General features: G+C 41.1%; 1 protein-coding gene across 1 annotated transcript in view; it reads right to left on the bottom strand.

The window, feature by feature from the left end:
- Positions 1–21,810, bottom strand: part of thsd7ab (thrombospondin, type I, domain containing 7Ab) — a 155,402-nt gene that overhangs the window by 122,979 nt on the left and 10,613 nt on the right. The gene's annotated exons all lie outside the window — the stretch shown is intronic.

Here is a 21,810-nt window from a genome sequence, read left to right as displayed (position 1 = left end):
CACCTCTACAAGAACGCGCTTTCCAATGCCAAGTCCTCATATTACTCCAACCTCATCAGCACTGGTAACAACAGAGTTCTTTTCTCCACAGTCAGTCACCTACTTCAGCCTCCTCAAACCCTCCCTCCAGATATCTCCATTGACCAATGTACTGACTTTCTGCAATTTTTTCACTCCAAAATTAACACCATTCACCTAGAGCTGGCCTCAGCATGCACCTCCTCAAGTGATCCACCCTGGATGTCTACCACTGGTCCATCACTCATCAGCTCCCTCTCCATCTTCACCCCAGCATCGGAATACACCATCTCAGAGCTCATCCGTAAAGCTAAAACCACCACCTGTCAGCTTGATCCTCTTCCCACCACCCTGGTCAAGGCTTGCCTACCAGCCATATCACCCATGATCACTGACATAATTAACTCCTCCCTCACCTCTGGAATTGTACCCACCTCCCTCAAACTGGCTGCAATCACTCCCATCCTCAAAAAACCCGGTACTGACCCAGCCGATCTAAACCACTACAGGCCCATCTCCAACCTACCCTTCATTTCCAAGACCCTTGAGAGGGTGGTTGCCGCACAGCTTCAGTCCCATCTTGACACAAACAACCTCCATGAACCCTTCCAATCTGGTTTCCGCCAAAAACACAGTACTGAAACAGCCCTGGTTAAAATCACCAACGACCTCCTCCGTGCAGCTGACTCCGGACTTCTCACCATCCTCATCCTCCTTGACCTCAGCGCTGCATTCGATACCATCTCTCACCCACTACTCCTGGACCGCCTGGCTGGCATTGGGATCACTGGTGTTGCACTATCCTGGTTCTCATCATACCTCACTGACAGACAACAGTTTGTACAACTCGGTAATCACAAGTCACAAGAAAGTGCTATTTCACTGGGTGTCCCCCAGGGGTCAGTACTGGGTCCACTCCTATTCATCATATATCTCCTCCCCCTGGGCAAAATCCTCCGTCACCATGAGGTTAATTTTCACTGCTACGCCGATGACACACAGGTCTACATTTCCTCCAAACCCACCACTGCCCTCCCCCCAACCTCCCTCACCCCCTGCCTTGAGGACATCAGGAGCTGGATGAGCAGGAACCTCCTGAAGCTTAACGGTAGCAAAACTGAGGCCCTGCTCATCGGCTCCAAATCCACCCTCACCAATTCACATATCACCCCAGCATCAAACATCATCATCGACGGCTTCCCCATACCATTCGCTGCCCAAGTGAAAAGCCTCGGTGTCATTCTGGACGGCTCCCTCTCATTCGCACCACACATAAAAAACATCACCCGCACCGCTTTCTTTCATCTTCGGAACATCTCCAGACTCCGCTCATCTCTGTCCCAACCCAGCACTGAAATCCTGGTCCACTCATTCGTCACATCCCGGATTGATTACTGCAATGCACTTCTGACTGGCCTTCCCATCAAGCTCCTCAATAGACTGCAAATAATCCAGAACTCTGCTGCCCGGATCATCACCCGCACCAACTCATCCGACCACATCACCCCCATTCTCACTCAGCTACACTGGCTTCCTGTACGCTACCGTATTGACTACAAAAACATTCTACTCATATACAAAGCTGTCCATAACCTTGCCCCCATCTACATCTCTGACCTCCTTCAGGAGTACACCCCCTCCCACACCCTCCGCTCTTCGTCCGTAGGACTTCTCACCGTCCCAAGCTATCGCCTCAAAACCATGGGTGCTCGAGCTTTCAGCTGCTCGGCTCCCAGACTCTGGAACACCCTGCCACTACACATCCGACAGTCTGATTCCATAACAACATTCAAAACCCAACTCAAAACCCACCTGTTCAAACTGGCATTTTCTTATAATCTGTACCCGGTGTCCTTTTGTAGTCAATTTCCTGTTGTTTGTCTTGTCTTACCCCGGCTGATACTTCACTAAATCCACTGTTTTAATTTGTAAGATAAAATTGTAAATGTAAATGGTAAATCTGTAACCCTGTAAGGTGTCGTTGGGTGTTATGAAAGGCGCCCCCCAAAATAAATGTATTATTATTTATTATTATTAATAATTGTGGAGATATTTCACCAAAGACATGTCAACCTCATGTCGGTACATGAAAAGCAAGGGGAGGATCAAAGTCACTAGGACTCATCCTCTGGGGACCATGAATACCTGTATAAAATGTAATGTCAATCCACGGCAGTATTTAGTCTAGATCACAGCAGAGGACCGACTGACCGGTATTGTTGAAAACACATTGTCTTTTGTATGTTAATCCCAGAGTTTAGCTGTTATCTGTAGGGTCTACTTTCTTTCTAACTGAGACATTGAGGATTCAATCAATTTCCCTTCATGAATCTTTGGTTTTAACTTCTCCCTAAGGAGATAATAAATATACCCCAAAAGCTAAACTGAATGTGTTTCAAAACACGGGGGAGGAATACCAATATTTGAACTACACTGTAACTCCCTGTTGTCATTTGTTCTTCTTTTGTTTTCTAAAGCCTTATATTCCAGGCAAGTTGTTACATGTATATGTGACTGCTCTTATGTAAATGTCCTTAACAAGTCTATTGTAAGTCAAAACCATGTGGCTGTAGGAGTGGGAAGGTGGCAAAAACATGTTTAAGAACTTACAGTAAATGTATATACATTTACAGAATTGTCCACAACTACGAGGCTTTGGAACTGTGTAATAAATTATAAGAAATGAAGCCTTCAGAAATCAATCAACTCAGCAAACTGGATTTGAGAAAGTAACGCTTGTAGGTCGATTGCTTATTGAGGTGCAGACCCACTTTTCAGAGCCTATGGGGATGCTTCTTGGATTCCGATTTGACAACAGTGGGGAGGTGGGAGGTGTTGGACAGAGAACATGGATATCAGAGCCAAGCTTCATTCAAAGCTCACACACACACACACACACACACACACACACACACACACACACACACACACACACACACACACACACACACACACACACACACACACACACACACACACACACACACACACACACACACACACACACACACACACACACACACACACACACACACACACACACACACACACACACATGTATGCACACACTCAAACACCCGCATGCACCCACACACACATACACATGCACACAGCAGGCCAAAGCAAAGCAGACTGTGATCATGCCACCACATTGACCCACCGCCTTCTGTTAGCTCTTTTCATGCTTGCCTTCATTTCATGCCATGCTGAAGTGTATGATGAAAACAGAGAAAGGAAGGTGAAATCAGGGTGAATCCTTTGTATTTCATTATGACACCTCACAATTGAAACATCCAACTTTTTATTATTGTTATTGCTGTTGCTTTTGATAGTTTTTCCTTTACTTTGCAAACATCTTCCTGACATTCTGAGTATATCTGAGTGAATCTTATTTAACTTGGCCTGAATTGCTCCCATCAGTAAAATAGGTCATATGTATCCAAACAGATGCTATATGTCAACCAAATGCATTACTGTATTTTTAAGATCCCACACACCTGTTTTTTTTAAACTAGCGAACCGAACCAGAGGACAGATGTATTTGCATGCAGAAAGGGTGCGCAGTGACAAGAGTGAACCTTCAACAACCCTCCTCATCTGTTCTCTGCCAAAACACACAATGTAATTTATTTATCCTGGAGACTAAGGTCATGTAGCGATATCTGCAGATCCCGTGGGTTATTCCCTTATAATGACTTTGTTTGGGCAGGACAGTTCACACAGAGTTAACTGTGCTTCGTCGAGAGGAGTTTCTGCTGCTCGTGCTCAGCAGAGTAATGAGACATTTCGAGCCATCCCAGCTACCAAATTGACAGCGTCACTGACTGGTGGTCCGCTGGGGGGTCTTGTTAGGATGTTGAGATATAATTGCACGACATGTTGGCAGTGGGGGACATAAAGAGAAAGGGCAACACAAAAAAAGGACACTTTTTAGCATTCTCACGGTTGAGTTTGAATGGTTAGGCCATCTTTTTATTTTTCATGCTATAGACATCAATCCTTTGAACACAACACTAGCTTTTCTTACCTCCAAAGAAAAGGCTTGTTTTAATTCTCTTTCTCATCACTCAAAACAAATTGTGAAGCAGCCGTGGGACAAATGATTGATTACTATAAAAACAGACTCGCTCACTACCCCAGTTGTGTGAAGATCCTCAGAGCCAAGAATAGATCTGAAGACTGACAGCTGCCTCTCCCACAGGACGCCAGCCTCTTGCTTGTGCTAATTTGTGCCAATGCCTAAGCATGTGGAGGTGTGAGCATATAATACCACAGAGGTTTGGGCACACTTGTCAGAATCACTCAGTTGGCCTTGATTGAGTGGAAGGAATAGGTTTCTGGTGCAACTGCAGTTCATACGCATATGTTTACCTCGCAGAATGCGTCTCTGTATGTATGTCATGTTTAATTTAGCGTACAGTATAGAAGCCTTTGTTCTGACGCACTATATTTGCATAAAAAACTTTTGAACATGAGACTGCCCCTCTACCTTTCTGAATACAGTAGTACATTCTCCGTGGGGGATCCCGCAAATAAAGACACTGCCAGCTCAATGTCAACAATGTAACTATGGAAAAAACCTCTGAATAATTCAACGGGGCTGCTGTATGCTTCCTATGTGCCAAGGAATAACAGTGATACTGCAAGCTGGTATCCCTGCGAAGTAACACAAAAGCACAGGGGTATGGAGCTTTGACGTTGTGTCTACCTTTAACAAAAGTGGTGGCTGTCAAACTGCGGAGGCCTTTTCCAAGAAGGGGTGAATTTGATCCTGTGCATACCTGAACGATTCTGCCAGATGAAGGCAGATACAACAAGCTACTGTGAACATTATCTTTCAGAAATAAGCTTTTTCTCTCCGTCAATTCAATTCATGGAAGCTCGAGCTGTGCCCTTTCTCGCTAAGTTGCAGCGGTATGTAGTGGATAACCTTGCTAGCAGTGCTGTTTCTGTTTTTGTACCAGTGCAGAGCCGCTAACTGAAACAGATTACGGGCGGGCAGGTGGCCAGATCGATCCTTCCCACCAGACATCCGACTGACAAGAGGCGTTGCACCTAATGAAATCATGAGGCAGGAATGAACACGGGGAGAAAGATGCCACCTGTGCGCCACACAAATAGCTTGGGTGTCGAGTGGAAGTGATGAAGCTGTGATCCGAGTCTCAAAATATGAAGCCGAGATATGACCCCCCCCCCACCCTCACCACTTGTTAATTGGCTAGATGGGTAGATTATCGAGCCCCTGGGAGAGGGTTGCTAGGATATTGATGTCTCATGATGGACATTGCTTTTGTCAATTCTTGCCTCCAGTCCATACTGTATTTTCTTGACATTGATGCTAATTATTATTTTTTTTTGTCAGGAGCTTTGAATTTAAAGACATTATTAAATATAATGTTAAAAGACAATATCAAACAATGAGAAATCAGCATACAACCTCTGTTAGCTAAGCATCATTTGTGAAGTGTAAAAAATCAATAGCTGATAGTTCTGTAAAAATAATATCGTGACTTGTAGTGAACTGAGAATTATCATGTTCCTTTAAAAAGGAGATCTTCTAAAAAGCTCCCCGAAGACATAATTTACTCGAGCTAACGGATTGACTAGAGGGCAAATCAATTACAGCAAGCAACTGTTTGTGCACTTTAGCAGAAGCATAAATCTCCGTCCAACAACATGAAGTGCCGATGCTGTCGGAACTACTCGACTGCATGAGTGGTGGGGAAGCTGCCACGGCTTCCATATGGCAAATACTGCCATGAGCTTAGACACATACACTTACTGTAGGCCAGGGCAAAATGGATTGGCTGTGAATATGTTCTAATGTTTACTGTTAGCATTAATACAAAGAGACACTGCCAGTGAGTGAAGGGTCAAACAAAAAAAGTGATCAGAAGCACTTCAATTAGTGATAAAACAAGTAGAGAAGGCCAACATCGCATGCAAATATGCAACATCTTTTAAGGTTACAGTTTGTCCTCATGCATTATTTTGGGCCATTGTTCATTCGTTTAATGTTTTTTTAATCTTTCTCCTGAAACGATAAATCCCTTCAGTGGATACAACCATTAACATTTGCAGAATGTACCAATGTTTTGTCTCATTTAACCAATATTAGACATAGACATACTTTATTGTCATTTCAACAACACACAGAGTGTACTATTAAAACGAAAATGCAGCTTACAGGGACAGGACAATATAAAAACTTTCTAAAATTGTAAATATAAATAAATACTGTATAAATATGCAGTATATCATGTACTATAATATATATTGGGGTTGCTGAATGACGTCTTTGTCACGTGTTGCAGATATTTGTGGGCTTTCAGAACTCACCACACAGCCTACTCTGTTTTAGAGGAAAAACTTTTCATAAAAGTTGAAGATTTGAGGCACTTTCAAACCCTTTTTGCAGCTCAGACTGTCAACAGCTGAGTGCTGCAGGAAGGTGTCATGAATAAGCTTCCATTTCTTTCTCAAGCGAGCAGATCAACAGAGACAGAGGGAGGGCTATTTTTGCTCCTGTAATTTACTTGGAAATATGTTATGATTTTTCTTTACTGCTGACATATTGCTTGTGTCAATTAATAAAAAGGTAACAAGATTGTAATACTTTATCAATCAATAGGCACATCCATGTGGGAATGGAACCCCTTAAAAATGTCCATACAAAAATAGATACATAATAAAAACATACACATACAATATACATCATCACTATAAGTATAGACATTATCGTTTATAATTTACAATGATTTATTATTACTGTAAAGCCACTAGCCCTCTCTGACAAAAACAGCAGATGATGTATGACTCTTTCCTCCAGCACACAGTGTTTTGAAGGGTTAGTTTGGATTCTAACAATAACACCAACAAACCAACCGATTTTAGCACAGCAATGTTCTGCAATGTATAATGACTGTGTTTATCAAAAGGAGTCTGGGGGCTTTAAAGAGAACGATCTAACAGCTGAAGGGCAATTTAAAGCGGTGAAAATATTCTAAATATAGTGTACAATGATATTGATTCTCTTATAGGTGGGATGTTTGTTTAGGTGGCTTAGAAAGTATAGCTGTTACCTGTACCTGGCTTATCTTCTTTGATATTCTACTTGTCTCCGGGGGGCCTTACCTCCATTTACTGAATGTTATCCAATGAGTAAGTGCTTTCAAATTCTGATATATCGCTTTAACGATTCAATATATTCAGTGCAATCCAGATGAGAAGACCTGATGTTCAAAGGATGGCACTCCTCCTACACGTACTGTATAGATAACAGGATTGCTCTGTGCATTTCTCTACCTGTACTGTACATGCATATCATAATGTCGCCCTCATCTGATGTTCCTTACTTACACTCTGTCTCATCCTGACAGTGACATAACAAGAAGTGACATCACAAGGAATGTCATGATGTATAAATGAGCCATGCACCCACTGCTTTAGTTTCCTCCATAAATTAGCAGGAGAAAAAAGAACAAAGCTTTCAAGGAACATGATATTTAAATCGTTCTTGTTTACTGCAGAGTGAGAGAAGCTAATAGACTGCAAACCATGAGCTGCAAAAAAAGGAAATCACGGCCCAATAGAGCAGGTAGAGAAGGAGGTCCAAAGTGAGGTAACACACACACACACACACACACACACACACACACACACACACACACACACACACACACACACACACACACACACACACACACACACACACACACATAGAGTGCTATGATCGCACCAGGAGGTGCGCTGTAAAAACTGCCACCCTCCTTCTAAAGGTGCAGAGATAAATGAGCACACAACTCTCTGTTTTTGCCCTTTGATTTCACTTCTGTGCAGCTCCAGGTAAACATGAGAGGAGAGAGGGAGAGAGAGAGATAGAGAGAGAGAGGGAGAGAGAGAGTGAGGAAATGGAGTCTCTGAGCATCTCACTCTCCCACACACACAGATACACAAACACACGGGCAGAAAGGGGACGGCAGCTTTGAGGATGCACACTTCTTCGGGCAATTAAAACATGCATGCAGATACTTTCTCTTGTGCACACACACTCGAGCACACACACACATCCAAAATGCTACATTACATGGATTTGGATCTAGAGAAAACAATCAAGGAGAACACTTGAACCAGATCTGTTTGTGCAGCTTGACACACCATCATCTCCAATAAGCACATACATCTCTTCCCCTTACTCCCTTTTTGTCATTTGTCCTCAGTTTGCGACAGCAGGGAGATCTAACACTTTACTTCAGAGTCCATGTAAGTGGAGACAACACAATCAGATTAAACACATACAAGATAATGGCTTCTCTGTAACTGTGATTGAACAAGCCGCCTGGGGAGCCAATCATTTCTCCTAACTCAAACCGGAAAAGACTGTGCTATGACTCGTCTATTTGAGACACCTTGTTCGCTTCCTTGATCCAGCTGTAACATCTGGAGTGTGACACACACAGAGGTTTAATCAGGGGCAAGCAGCAGGACAGGAGGAGAGAGTGCCGAATCCATTAAATATGGATTAGAGTGGTAATCGCTTGAGAGTGGGACATGAGGGCAGAGGGCTGTGGGAGGACGGCCAGGTGGACGAGCTGGTCTGACATGGACCACAACAGGGGCAAAGAGAGAGAGAGGGAGATAAAGTCAGCATGGATGTGGTAGCAGTGCCCTTAAAATGCAGGCTTAGTGTTAGCATGTAGAGGGCTACAAGCTAGTTTATTGCTCCATCTGTTCAAGAGCAAATAATGGTAGCAAAGGGGTGATAAAGGAAAATGAACACAGCAACTGAGCACTGATAGCAGCAGGAATGAGTGGGTGCTTGGGATTTGTTTGTTTGTGTCTGTGTACATGTTGCCCACGAAGGGCATTGGCTGTGACAACACTGTGTAATCTGGGAATAAATGTGGGTTAATGATGCTGCAGGCTAGATGTGCCTCACTCACATGTCGGACGCTGTGCGGATGTTACTGGAAAGTGAAAGTCTACACCATGGCTGCATGTTTTAACAGTGACTGCTAAATATGCAAATTCTGTCCGTGATAACACACGATGAGAAAGTTGCTCAGCAATTTCAGATCTGTCCAGTATTACAGCATGTGTATTTACAAAAAAAAATGCATCTAATGATTTAAATAGGATTCCCTTTTTCTACAGAAAACATATTTGTAATAAATGGAATTGTACCTCCGTTTATGTGTTTCAGTGCCGAGCGTAATTGTAGTCCATTGAAGAAATGAATTCCCCAGTAGGTGCTATATTGACAGAGAAAGCGAATTACTCGGGCTTGCAGAGCGCTGCCCGTAAAATTAGGGCTTGCTTTTTCCATTTGAGGATTTGTAGCATTTTTTGTTGTATGCCATTGTCATTTACCTGATCATCCATGGTTGAAGGAATTAGAAGATGCCAACGTGGATTTGTGCTTGGATGTTGTTTGAATTCAGCAAAAGTTGAGACAGATTCAACAAAGAAATTTAAATGATTATTTTTCTTGCCAGATCCTTAGTGTCAGGATGCTGACAGAAAACACAACTTAAATTTTTCCACGATTATCCTTCAGCTTCAAATCTAACACATGAAATACTTGAATCACAGCTTGGAAGTAGGTTTGTGAAATCAAGAGACACATTTCATCTGAAATTCATCTGCTTTTGGGTGTGAAAAGCTTCTCTGAAGAATTTCGATATATATATACTACATTTGATATGAAAGAGAGTCTTTGCTAGGTTTGGCAAACGCTGCCCTGGTTTGGCCACCGGTGAATAACGCTGGAAGCAGAGTCCTCAGCAGAGTTGCATTTTGTAGACGAGACCCTCAACAGAACGATCTTCACTCAAAAGAGGCTGTTTCAAAGGCACCCCAGTAGGTGGAGGATCAAAGCAACTCCATAGCTGCCCTGGACCATCATCTTTAACACTTTGTTCTGCAACACTTCCCCCATACTCAGCAATGACATTGAGCAAAGGAATTTGAAGGTATGATTGAGCTGCTTTGATACAGGATTTGGAGAGAGCCTAAAGAAAACCCATTGTTGCGTTTAAGATAAGAGGAAACCGGCGCTTTGAACTATTATGTTACATTTTCTCCAGCTGATCTTGCTGTATTTACTCCTAGCCTGATACGTGGAAATAAAACTCTAGATGTTATATGCCAGATTGAAATGACAGAGAGACGATCAAACTTGACTCGTATGAAACCGTTTTGCCTCAAAGGCCAACATGGTGTCTTTGAAAGATGTTTGATGGTGGCGGCTTAAAAGTCAGCCATGTCGTTTGACAAGCAGACTTTGACAGACATATCAGGGTATACCGGCAATATCAAGGATATATTGAACCTGACAGATGGAAAGACGTTTTAGACAAAATTGAAGAGTGCTCTTCCTACTCGTCCTTAAAGTCTTGTTGGAAAACGCTGCTGCTCGCAATATATGATGAGCGTTAATAAAGAGAGGAGCTCTGACTTGATCAATCATAGCATTTGGCGGCAGAGCAGCAGAGCACACAGAGGGAAGTCTGATTATTTCCACCCCTAGAGTCTGATGCTCCATCCTGAGAGGCTGTATTCATTTTAACAGTGCGTCACTGTTGTCTCTGCAGCTCTCTTCCTCTTTCACACCAATTCCATCATCTCTATTCTCTCTTCCCCTCTCATATTCCTCCCACTTTGCCTCTATACACAACAATATCCCAAAGTGGTCAACTCATACGTGAGAGGCATCGGCTATTTACACTGAGAAGAGAGCATTATAGTGTCAACACCACACAAGGTTATTACTGTCAATTTCCATACTACAGGCTATAGAGGATTTGATGATGGCTTTTTCTTCTTTTTATGATGATTGTGCTGCTAAGAGGAAATGACAGCTCGGGGATTGGCTTTTCTAGCCTGAATCTTCCTCTGTGTTACTCTCCTCCTCATCCTTGTGCATTTTCTGATTCAGTTTTTTTTCTGGAAGAGATATCCTTTTTTGCTTAGGGAGATTTTATGAGCATTGAGGATACATTGGTGGAAGGTAAAGTATGCAGTAAAGCCCGATGCCCCCGCCGGCAGGGGCACAAAACAACAATATTCACGAGACTGTGTCTCAGGGCTTCTTAACGATTCACAACCTATTAATGTGTCATACCCACTTAACGGGGAGAAACTCAGCTATCAGACAATATTAACAATTCTTAGCTAAACAAAACACAAGGCTAATACCAAGCCTCTGAATTAGCACTAAGCGAAAAAATGCTAACGCACTTAGCACAGAACTCAAGAGAGATATGTTATACTTCATGCGATCTGCACAAACTTGATATCATATGAAAGCTGAGATTCCACAGATTCCAATGTAATAAGTATCACCACTGTGCGATCAGAACTCACGGCAGCATAAGCCAGCAAAGACAACACACAACTTCACTTTACGGGGCCAAAACGGCAAATATGTCTTACATTTGCTGTTTTCTGATCAAAAGTTGTGTTCAAGGGCATTAAAACACATGTAACGCTGATGAAGGTTAATCCAATGTCTCTGTGTCACTTTGAAATGATTACTGATAATCCATCATCATATTTATGTCAATAAACTGAGTTTTCATATAGAGTGTATGAGAGCTTCCGGTTTTGGGCATGCTGCATGGCTGCGCATCACTCTCATTCACCAATGGGTAATGTTTAGATGGATTTTAGGAACCTCCCCTCGATTCTATTGGCTCTAATGGTTCAAAAGAGATGTCAATCACCAAAATCGACCGATGGGTTCCAGAGATATGGAAAATCAACCCAAATGACCCCAGAGGTGTTTTTTTTTTCTAAACCTCTCTAAAAAGGTCAAATGTCACTTTTTTGCATCAATCTTGATACAGGGTACTTATTATATGTTATAGTTTGGATTCCTGAAGGTTTGTGTCTATTATCCCATCATTCAAGGGTGGTTTTCACTATAAGTCATGGTTTTTTTTGGACGGAAACTATAATTTACATTTCTTTACTATGTTCAATCTGAATTTACTTTAAAATAAAAACATCTATATTGATTCTGACTTTTCTACATCCAACTCAAAGGTTTATCATTGCTTTGAGAAAAAAGATTATGAATTTACCCCTTTTAGAAGGGAAGATACTCATTTGTTCTGGGAATGTAATTTTTTAGCCTGAGGCCTGAAAAAGAGGCTCAGGGCTTAACAGCTTAAAGATGGCAAAGTCCCTTAAGGCAACTTTGTGATATTGTGATATTGTGAGACATTATGGCAACATACCTCACATAACGTTCATTGTCAATCCAAGGAGCAGTTTGAGATATTCATGGAGTGCAGTGAAACAGAAAGATGTAGAGGTCAGAGGGGTGGGTGGGAGTAGATGAGTTTGTCGGCATTGATATTGTCGTTACAATTCACCATGGCCATGTTTTCTTCAGTACAAAGTTCAGTACAGTTGTCACATGTTGATGGTGGGTGTAATCATTCCTTCTCTGAGTACTTGCTGTGAAGTGATCCCTTACTAACATGACTACATCTAAAAGAAGATGGTGTGTACAAAGGCTGTACAATGTTGATGGTGGGTGCAATCATTCCTTCTCTCAGTACTTGCTGTGAAGTGATCCCTTACTAACATGACTACATCTAAAAGAAGATGGTGTGTACAAAGGCTGTACAAAACACTTGTTTTGGCTAAATTAGACTGTTAAAGCCTTATTAAAGCTTTGATTTAGGTTCAGACATATAACATATCTATTGAAGCAACTTTATATTTATACTCCACATTACTCTGTTCGTATAAGTCAAGGCTACCTTTGTTAGAAGCTGGTAGGACAGGAAGACGGAAGTTGGGTAATTCCTACTGAAGTCAAAGTGCAGCAGCACCTCTGTAATTGTAGAAGTGTGGACAATCTAAGGAAAAACAAGGGAACGAGCAATTCCTTTCTTTCCTCCACTGCTTTGCTTACTGCAAGTTATCCAAGGATAATTCACTTTCTCTCTCTTTCTCACTGTCTCTGTTCATCCACTACTCCTTCACTTCCTCCTCATCTGCAGTCTCCCACGTAAACTGCAAAGTGCTGCAGGGTCTTTAGCTACAGTTTTTACTCACAAGGGACTCGACAGTCAACGAGAAATGCTGTAAGCGTGTACGGGCAGGCCCTAATGATATTAATCCTCTGTAAATTAACAGTGGACCAAGGCAAGATTTCATCAGAAATTAAATATTGTTCAAGAGGCGCGAAGAGCCGACCCATTGCTGCTGGTGCTACTTACACAGCTCCCACGCTGGCTACTCCTGCTGTGATTTAGACATATTTTTGGTGGGCCGCAGTACTTATTTATGACTCTAAGTAAAGGGAAGTTTTAAAAAGAAGACAGAAATGGAGGATCAATTGAAGTGTGGGTCCAAGCAAAGACCATATGTCCATGTATGAGCGCACACATGCCAGTTCAGATTATCCATAATATGTATACAGGGTTCACGTGCAGGCTACAACAGCAGGACTGACCTACATTTCATACACACACAGAAGTATACACACACCAGTCCTCTTCAGCTTTAGTCTTGTCTGAGAGGAAAAGCCTCTCAAACAGCACCTGCATCAACACGGCTCACTAAAATTCCCAACTGAAGCCCAGAGTAAGAAAATATGTTCAGGGATGTTGACACTCCCAGATAGAGTGGCCAACTTCACCTGTTTAATGGGAAACTCTGCTCTGACTGTAGTGGCAGAGTGAAGACAGGTGCAGCTCCACGATGCAGAGCAAATGTAGAACACTGCAGTATAGACCAAGACAGAGAGTTTAATTCAGTAGCGTGATTAATTATAATTTGTATAATTTATGAAAGCTTTTCCGGGAAAAGTAGAAAGGGGAAGTGGTACAATTATCTCAAGATATAGAGGAAATGTCTCACGAAGTTGCTGCCGGAGCCTGAGAAACTCCACCGGCGGTCATACGAAGGCTTAAGATGCCCTCACGAATGGCCCGATGTTGCTACGATCACAGCCGAATTTGAACATTTCCTTTATCGTGTGTCCATCTGGTTGTTTTATTGCACAACAAAATCATGTAAACATATTATGTAAATAACCCAATTTGTGTTCTGTGAAACTGAAAAGGATATAATATATTATTTTGAAGGCGAGTTGACAGGAAGTTGTTGTTGCTATGGAAACAACAACAACATGACGGAGAAAACGTAATATCTTCAACATATAAAGACGGAGAAAGTAAAGAACAGAGTCTGAAAATATCAGTACAGTATCATAGTACTGTAACATAATTGTTTTTGTTACTTTCGTTGCAGTTGTATGTCTTAAATGAAATGTAAATGTTGCCTTCGTGTGTGGTTCGGGGCCATCTTCGTGCGAAATTCACAATTCCATATTCGTGTGTCCATCGGGTGTCAACTTCGGGACAGTGTGACAGGGGCTTTACAGGCTACTGCAGCAACAAGATATATAATAAGATTCTGCAAAATTAGGACTTCTACTTTAATAACTGAGAACATTTTAGGGCCATTACTTACTTATGCAATATTTGAATGACAACATTTTTAATATCAACTGTCCATGCAGTTCTACTGAGGGTGTACATCTTTCAAAACAAGTCACAATTATATGCTTGCATTTTTTTATAATTACTGTGAAGGTATTTACGACTGTTCAAGTGTTAACAAAGTCAATATCAATGAATACAAATGCAACAGTGGTGCAATGGAGCTCAACAACAAACAGGACTACAAATATCAGGCTCTGCAAGCAAAACTATTGTCCACTGTTGTACTGAGGCTTCTTATAGTAGGAGATCAGAGTTATGATTACAGGTCTTGTCAAACAATAGGGAAATTACTAAAATTATGAAAAATAGTTTCACAGGCAATCACTCCTTGTCAAACAACCTCAAGAAAACTACTTTGATGAAAACAGACGGTTGAACAACACATAATCAACTGCATGACAGTTTAACATACTCCCATTAAATTGATGTCAGGCGTGCTCGACAGGTACGGTTGCAGGTAGCAGGGGCAGAGGCGCTGACATATACACAGTCATCATATTATCTCTGTTGCCATGACTACAGCTGTCAGCAGCTTACAGATGGGGCTATGGGGGGGATGGGGGGTGTGAGAGGGGCAGCGAGAGCCTTGACTGGCAGCTGTGACAGCTAAATAATCGTGTTGGTCGTGCTTTCATAGAACCACACAAACACACACACACACACACACACACACACACACACACACACACACACACACACACACACACACACACACACACACACACACACACACACACACACACACACACTGAGGCAGGTGTGCCCGGCTGAAGGACGGCTGGGTCTACTGACAGCTAATGAGAACTTTTAATGAAACACTGTATCACAGAGCTTAGGGTCCTCGTAGGTACACAGGGATGAATGTTGCGTTATGTCTATATTCTTATTTCACATACTTATTTCACCAATAAGCAAGATAGGACCGATAAATGCAAGAGGTGTTATCCAATTAAATCTGAACAAACCTCTGCTTGCTGAATCCCAACCGGCTAAGAGACGGAGAACGTGGATAACACGCCTGGGGAGATGTAAGAGATATAAGCCCTAAAAATTCCAAAGGGAATGTTCAGCGTTTATTGCTCAATCACAGCAAGCTCTATCCTTGCCTTCTGCAGGTAAAAGGAAAGAAGATTGCAATGTGTGTGTTTAGTCACTTTTAATAACAGCTCCAAAGTAAAGGAATACAGGAGATTTGACTCAAATGAAATGCATTCTGGCAGGAAATCTAATTTGAATAAAAATATCCTTTCCTCCATAAACTTGCATATTGTCAACTATAAAGACTATTGCTCTGTTATCATTTTGGCTCTCTATACGAACTCAGAAAGACATGGTTCTCTGAGGACTGTTGAAAGTCATTCTGGGAAACAGGAAATCACTTACTGAAGTAGAAGAAAAGGAAGCTGGTTGGAGGGGAGCAGGTAACCCAGAAAATTAAATTACAACACTCAATCACAAAAATATGAAATAAAACTAGAAACCTCCACAGATTGAGGATACCTAACAGTGTGAGATCATAGTAGGTTGAGTTTTTCATTTAAAAGAAAGGAAGTCTGGAGCGCACAGCGGTGTGCCCTCTAAAGGACTTCTGGCACGGCTGTAATTCCACAAAACTTCTCATCCTGAGTACGAGAGCGTGCCAGGAAATGGATGAATGCCTGTTTTTCAATGTTTCACTGCTTCTAAGAGGAAGCAAAGCTATTCTTCCACTTTCTCCCCGTGAACACTGGGTTTCCAATGAGGCCCTTTCGGAAAAATGAACTGGGAGAAACATGGAGGTGATGGATGGCATTTTCCAAAGCTTTGTCTTGTAATTAGTTGTGGTTCAAGAGCTCCTGGGCCCTTAAACAACTTTAAGACATTTATTTTTGTCCTTTAAGACAGGATCCCCTGTCAATATTTCAGATTGATTTGTCCAGTTAACATATCAATAAAAAAAGTCTCCCATGGTTGACCCTGATCAAAGTGCCATAAGCCAGGTTTTAATCAAGATTACACTGGAAATTAATGGCTTTTTTCTATTTTAAATCAAATGCAAATGTCATTAACCAATTAAAACAACATATTTGTATTTTTAACTATGATGCGATTTACTAATTGATTGTTTCAGTGTAAGAGACATTGCTGTCACATTTGCATATTCATTTTTGTTGGCGCTTTGAGAACAGGAAGTCAAGAGCCATCTTCTTTCGTTATATCCAGAGAAGGCCAACAACTCTGACGGCCCGTCCACACGGCGGCGTGCGTTGAAGCTTCAACGCTTCTGCCCATTCACTTTGAATGGGGTGACGTCACGCTTTGCCGAACTGTATTGTGGTTCCGTCGCTTCGCTTTGCTCGTGTTGCTCGCTTCAAAAGTTGAGCAATGTTCTACTTTTGAAGCTTCGACGGAAGCGTCAGCCAATCAAATCATATGCCAGTACAAGCTCTAGCCAATCAAACCGTGTGCTTGTGTGTCCGGGGCGGGAGATTCATGTGATTGGTTGTTGGTCGAGTTTCAGACACGCCCACCAGCAAGCTTCAACGCACGCCGCCGCGTGGACGCTGCGTGAGGGAGATATCTCCAACACTCAGAAACTCACACCAACACATTTGGGTTTATAAACACCAATACAAGTAAGAGGTAGAATAGATTTTTTCGATTTTGTGGTCATTATGAACATTTGTCAAATAGTTATTAGTTGAGCAAGAGCATTGAGGATTAAATAAAAGTGATACTTAAACGGAGCGATGCTTAAAAGAACATACAGGACAGTGGCATGATACTACTCTGAGATATACAGTATGTGCCTGCAGTAAAGTCAGTGGTCAACAGACAAATGCCACATTTTATGACACAAGTCTCTCGTGACATGTATTGAGGTCATATTGCGATGGCCTTTTTGCTTGTAGCCATGAGTCATGTGGGATGTATGGAAATTGGAGTAGCAGAATTAATGATTTGTGTCATGTCAAGAGGGGGAAAAGCATAACAAAGTGATAACACACAACCCTGTCATCAGTACAAGCTTAAGGAGGCACATAGGGAGACAAACAGCTCACACACCAAAGTAAAAAGAAATGTAAAAACATTCAATGCAATTGAAAATGTTAATCCTCTGATATTTTAATCCTGAATAAATAGAGCTACAGGCTTTCAGTATCTAGCACATTCCTGTGCATCTATAGAGGATGAAGAAGGGCACGAGGAGAACAGCCAGTGGCAGTGAGGAGAGGTCACACGTGCCAAGATGAATTACAGTAGCCGGGCTTGTCTTAGCTGCTTGTTCATTAATGAGTCCTTTTAGGGGAGTGTGCTGCGACAAAACAAAAGGACACATTAATTGGACATCAATTCTCATCAGCTCTTTAAAGTCTGCAGTGTGCCGCTTGTCGTGGATCTGCTTGTGTGCTCTCATAATGGAGTACAGCTTCCCAAATCTTTAAATGACAAAAGCTAATTTGCCTATTTTCTGGTTGCACTCTTTTTTGATTACACTTATAGGACTGGAAATACCAGTGAAACATCAAACAGGCACTATCAGAGTTTTAGTTCGAAAAACAACTTGATTTGTTTTAGTCATGCCCAACCATTTATCAATCAGTTTGCTATTTTATTGGTGGGAGGGACCGTCTTAACATGTTCATGTTCTTAACAATTCAGACCTAAAGGATCTGGTTACCAAATTCAACCAATGGGAGGATATTACATTGCACCAACTGGTCCTGTTGTAGTTTATTTTCTGTATTTAGGCAGACAAGTCTATAAGTTATACATGATGAAGATTTCCTTCAGTCAATGTTATTATAATGCATACACTTAGAAATGATAAAATATCTAATGTATCCACACTTATAAACAGCCTAGTGACAGAGAGATGATAAGACTGCATGAGGAACACAATCTGTCACATGCTAGCACTGAGCCACCAATAACTGGAGGTGTGGAATTCTCTTCCCTGACTGAAACTGCTAAAACACGTTAAAAGCTGCATGATAACACATTGTGTTAAAGGCAAATGCCAATTTTCTCTCTATGGATTACAAGTGCGGTTTAAGTGGAATGTAGTGTGTGTGTGTGTGTGTGTGTGTGTGTGTGTGTGTGTGTGTGTGTGTGTGTGTGTGTGTGTGTGTGTGTGTGTGTGTGTGTGTGTGTGCGTGCGTGCGTGCGTGCGTGTGTGTGTATAGTTGTTGCCAGAAACCGAGTGTGTGAAGCGACAACCATGAGTGCAGGCCCACGCCATACTCCCACTGCACAATGGGCAATGCGATAGAAAACGAGGCTAATGGATGAACAGATGAATATAAATTTGAATCAATGGATAGATGAAGAGTTGGATGGTGTTCAGGATTATAGGTTCAGTTATGCAACCATTAAAAGCAGCAGAAGTTACCTTATGGGTTAAATCATTAAATGACACCAGAAACCCCATTTTAGAATTGAAATTCCCTACCTTACCTCCCAAACCCAAATACTGTGGATTAAGAGAACATTTCTTTATTTAAGCTTTGGGGGAACATCTTCTGGGAGCTGCTTACTTTTAAAAGGGTTATTATTTATGTTCAGAGTACACCGTACATCATCATAACCCTTTGGCATTGAAGATGTTCCCTTGACCTGAATGGTATGCTGAGAAAGGGGAATGTCAATTGTCTTCGCTTGAAAGGCCAGAAGACCGGCAGAGCATTTACTATAACGAGAAGCATGTTTATGACCCTTTCAGAGAGTGTATGTGTGAATACATGTGTTGTATGGGCTAGCTAGCAGCAGTGTGTGTATGTCTTTGAAGCAGAAACATCCAAGCTGGTTCCAAACTGAAATAGCGATTTCCTTTGTTGGAAAAAACACCTGTATTTCCATCACATGCCAACAAGAAAGCTCCTTTTTGAATGCAGAAATGACTGAATAAATAAATAAATATATAATTGCTCTGACCTAATGGTCGTCATTATTTTTTTTGCTTGAATACACCATCACCTCCTGCCACCTGTAATTGCTTTGTCCTCGGGCACACATGTGAGATCTTGACAGCTCACACCTGGCAACCTTGTCGCTCCAACTACAGAATTTAATGAAGCAGACTCACAGTCAAGACTTTTGACCTGCTGCCTGATGTACTTTGGACTTGCAACTCCAAATTGATCCTACTGTATCTCCATTAAGCCAATACAGGTGTCACTAAATAAACCAGGACTGTAATCTTTAGAGTTATGACTTCATGTTCTATTATTTGCCTTTTTCAATGTAAGACATTCACACTGTTTTATACAACAAGTCCTCCAACTCATACGACCAAATGGGTCGATTGTTTAAGCCCTTATTACGACCAAATATGTCGTTTGTTCAAGCGCTTAATACGACCTATAATTACGTTTTAAAATTGTCGGCCTCGAGTGCTCCCGTTCAATGCAAACGTTACAGAGGGTTGTTTATTCACAAATAACCCTCTCTGTAAAATCCTAAATTGTAGGATAGTTTGGCAATTAAAACGCTTTATGATTAGATTTCTAGCGAGAAGTATATATTGTACTTTTAGAATCCACGTCCAGTCGATATGTAGGATCTATAGTTTGATAGATATTACGAAGATGATTTGAGGTTTCGTCAGGAGAACGTGTATATGCGGCAAGCTTCCATGTAAAGTTACGGGTTGAAAACAGTATTTCCGGTCTCGCCGTTTTCATAATAAAACCAATAATCAAATGATTTAACAGTGATATCTGCACTACTCATCCACTAAAAAACATCAGTTTATCTTAGTTAATTATACGACATTAATTGGTTTAAATTCTGTACAATGCTTTTGTGTTTTTCCCATAGGTTTTTCTCTTTCGATTCTGAGAGACACATTTCTGTTTTCAGAGGTTTTGATAGGCTAAAATCACGCCGCAATGCACGTCGGGATATGGTGTTTATGTGATATGAAATCGGAAAATATTCAAAAAATAATAATAATACTTTATTCCGAGTGTTCTTGCTTTTCTCTTAGAAAGTAGACACATAACGGCATTGCAATACACGGTTCGGCTGCATTAAATATTACATATCTGCCCTAGATATGTATTTAGAGAGCCCTGATCAGAAGACCTTTTGACAAACTGGAAGAGATGCCGCCAAAACTGAATACGTGACGTGGACCTTAAATATATCAACAATTAAACAACATCTTCCATTTCTTTTCACACAATACGTCTCCTTGCAGTATCAACACTAATTCGGCTGACTTTTATATTTGATCCAATTAGTAGATAGTCTGTATTTACACCAGAACGGTGCATAGCTGATAGAAAGGGACTTTTTTGTAGTTTTTAAAGATATTACTGATTTTCTGAACTACCTTTCCAACTCCTCATGCAGTTGACTGTTACAGGTCTATACAAGTTCATGGTACAATGCATAAGCTTCACATCGAGAGACTGAAACTGTATTTTCCTTTAACGTTCTGTTTTAATTTCACAATAAAGTTTATAGTCATATTATGTACGATATTATTATGTTTTATTAACTAGACCACTGGTCTAAACCGCACCTCCTAGTGGTTAAAGCACGTTATTGAATTTAGTTGTAGAATAAGTTATATTTGATGAAAACATTTAAATATTAAGAGTAGCCTACATACAAAATAGGGGTCAATGATAGAAATATAGAATGGAAAATATCAAGAAGATACTGTAGTGATCTCTACAATAAAACAGTTTAGTGCAGGACGTCCAAAGATATTAACAGGAGGATGTGCAAAACAGACAAACTGATAAGGCTGAATTTTACTCAGGTGTAACTAAAGTCTGATTTAAGGGTTGTTTATATTTCACATCATTAATCAGAATCTGCAAAGTAACAAAAATAAATGTAGTAGAGTAAAAATACCAGGTTAACCTCTGAATTGTAGTGGAGTAGAACAAAGTAGTACATGCTGCTGTAACAAAAACATTTCCCAACTTGGGATCAATAAAGTATCTTAACTTAAGATGATCCATGGCTACTGCCATATTTGCTAAATGTGCATCTGAACCTTGACAAGTGCATGTTTCAGGCTTATCAATTAACAACAGGAGGGGTCACAGACATAAGACCAGCTGTTAAATAAAGCTCTTCTGATCTTAGCTGTCATGTGGTATTAATGCTGCCCATTATGGACACAAGCAATTTTCACCCATGTATTAATTATATGTTTTAAATTTGATAACACCAATGTGTTTCGTGTCCCCTAAACCTCCAGGGATGTATACAGTTTAATACTGACAACTTCTAATTGTGGGAAATACGAAAAAGTCTTTTAAAACTACATTTC

The sequence above is a fragment of the Pseudochaenichthys georgianus genome, chromosome 16 (assembly GCF_902827115.2).
Source record: "Pseudochaenichthys georgianus chromosome 16, fPseGeo1.2, whole genome shotgun sequence".
Taxonomy (NCBI): domain Eukaryota; kingdom Metazoa; phylum Chordata; class Actinopteri; order Perciformes; family Channichthyidae; genus Pseudochaenichthys; species Pseudochaenichthys georgianus.
The sequence above is the reverse complement of the archived record's forward strand: the minus strand, read 5'-3'. Positions and strand labels throughout refer to the sequence as shown.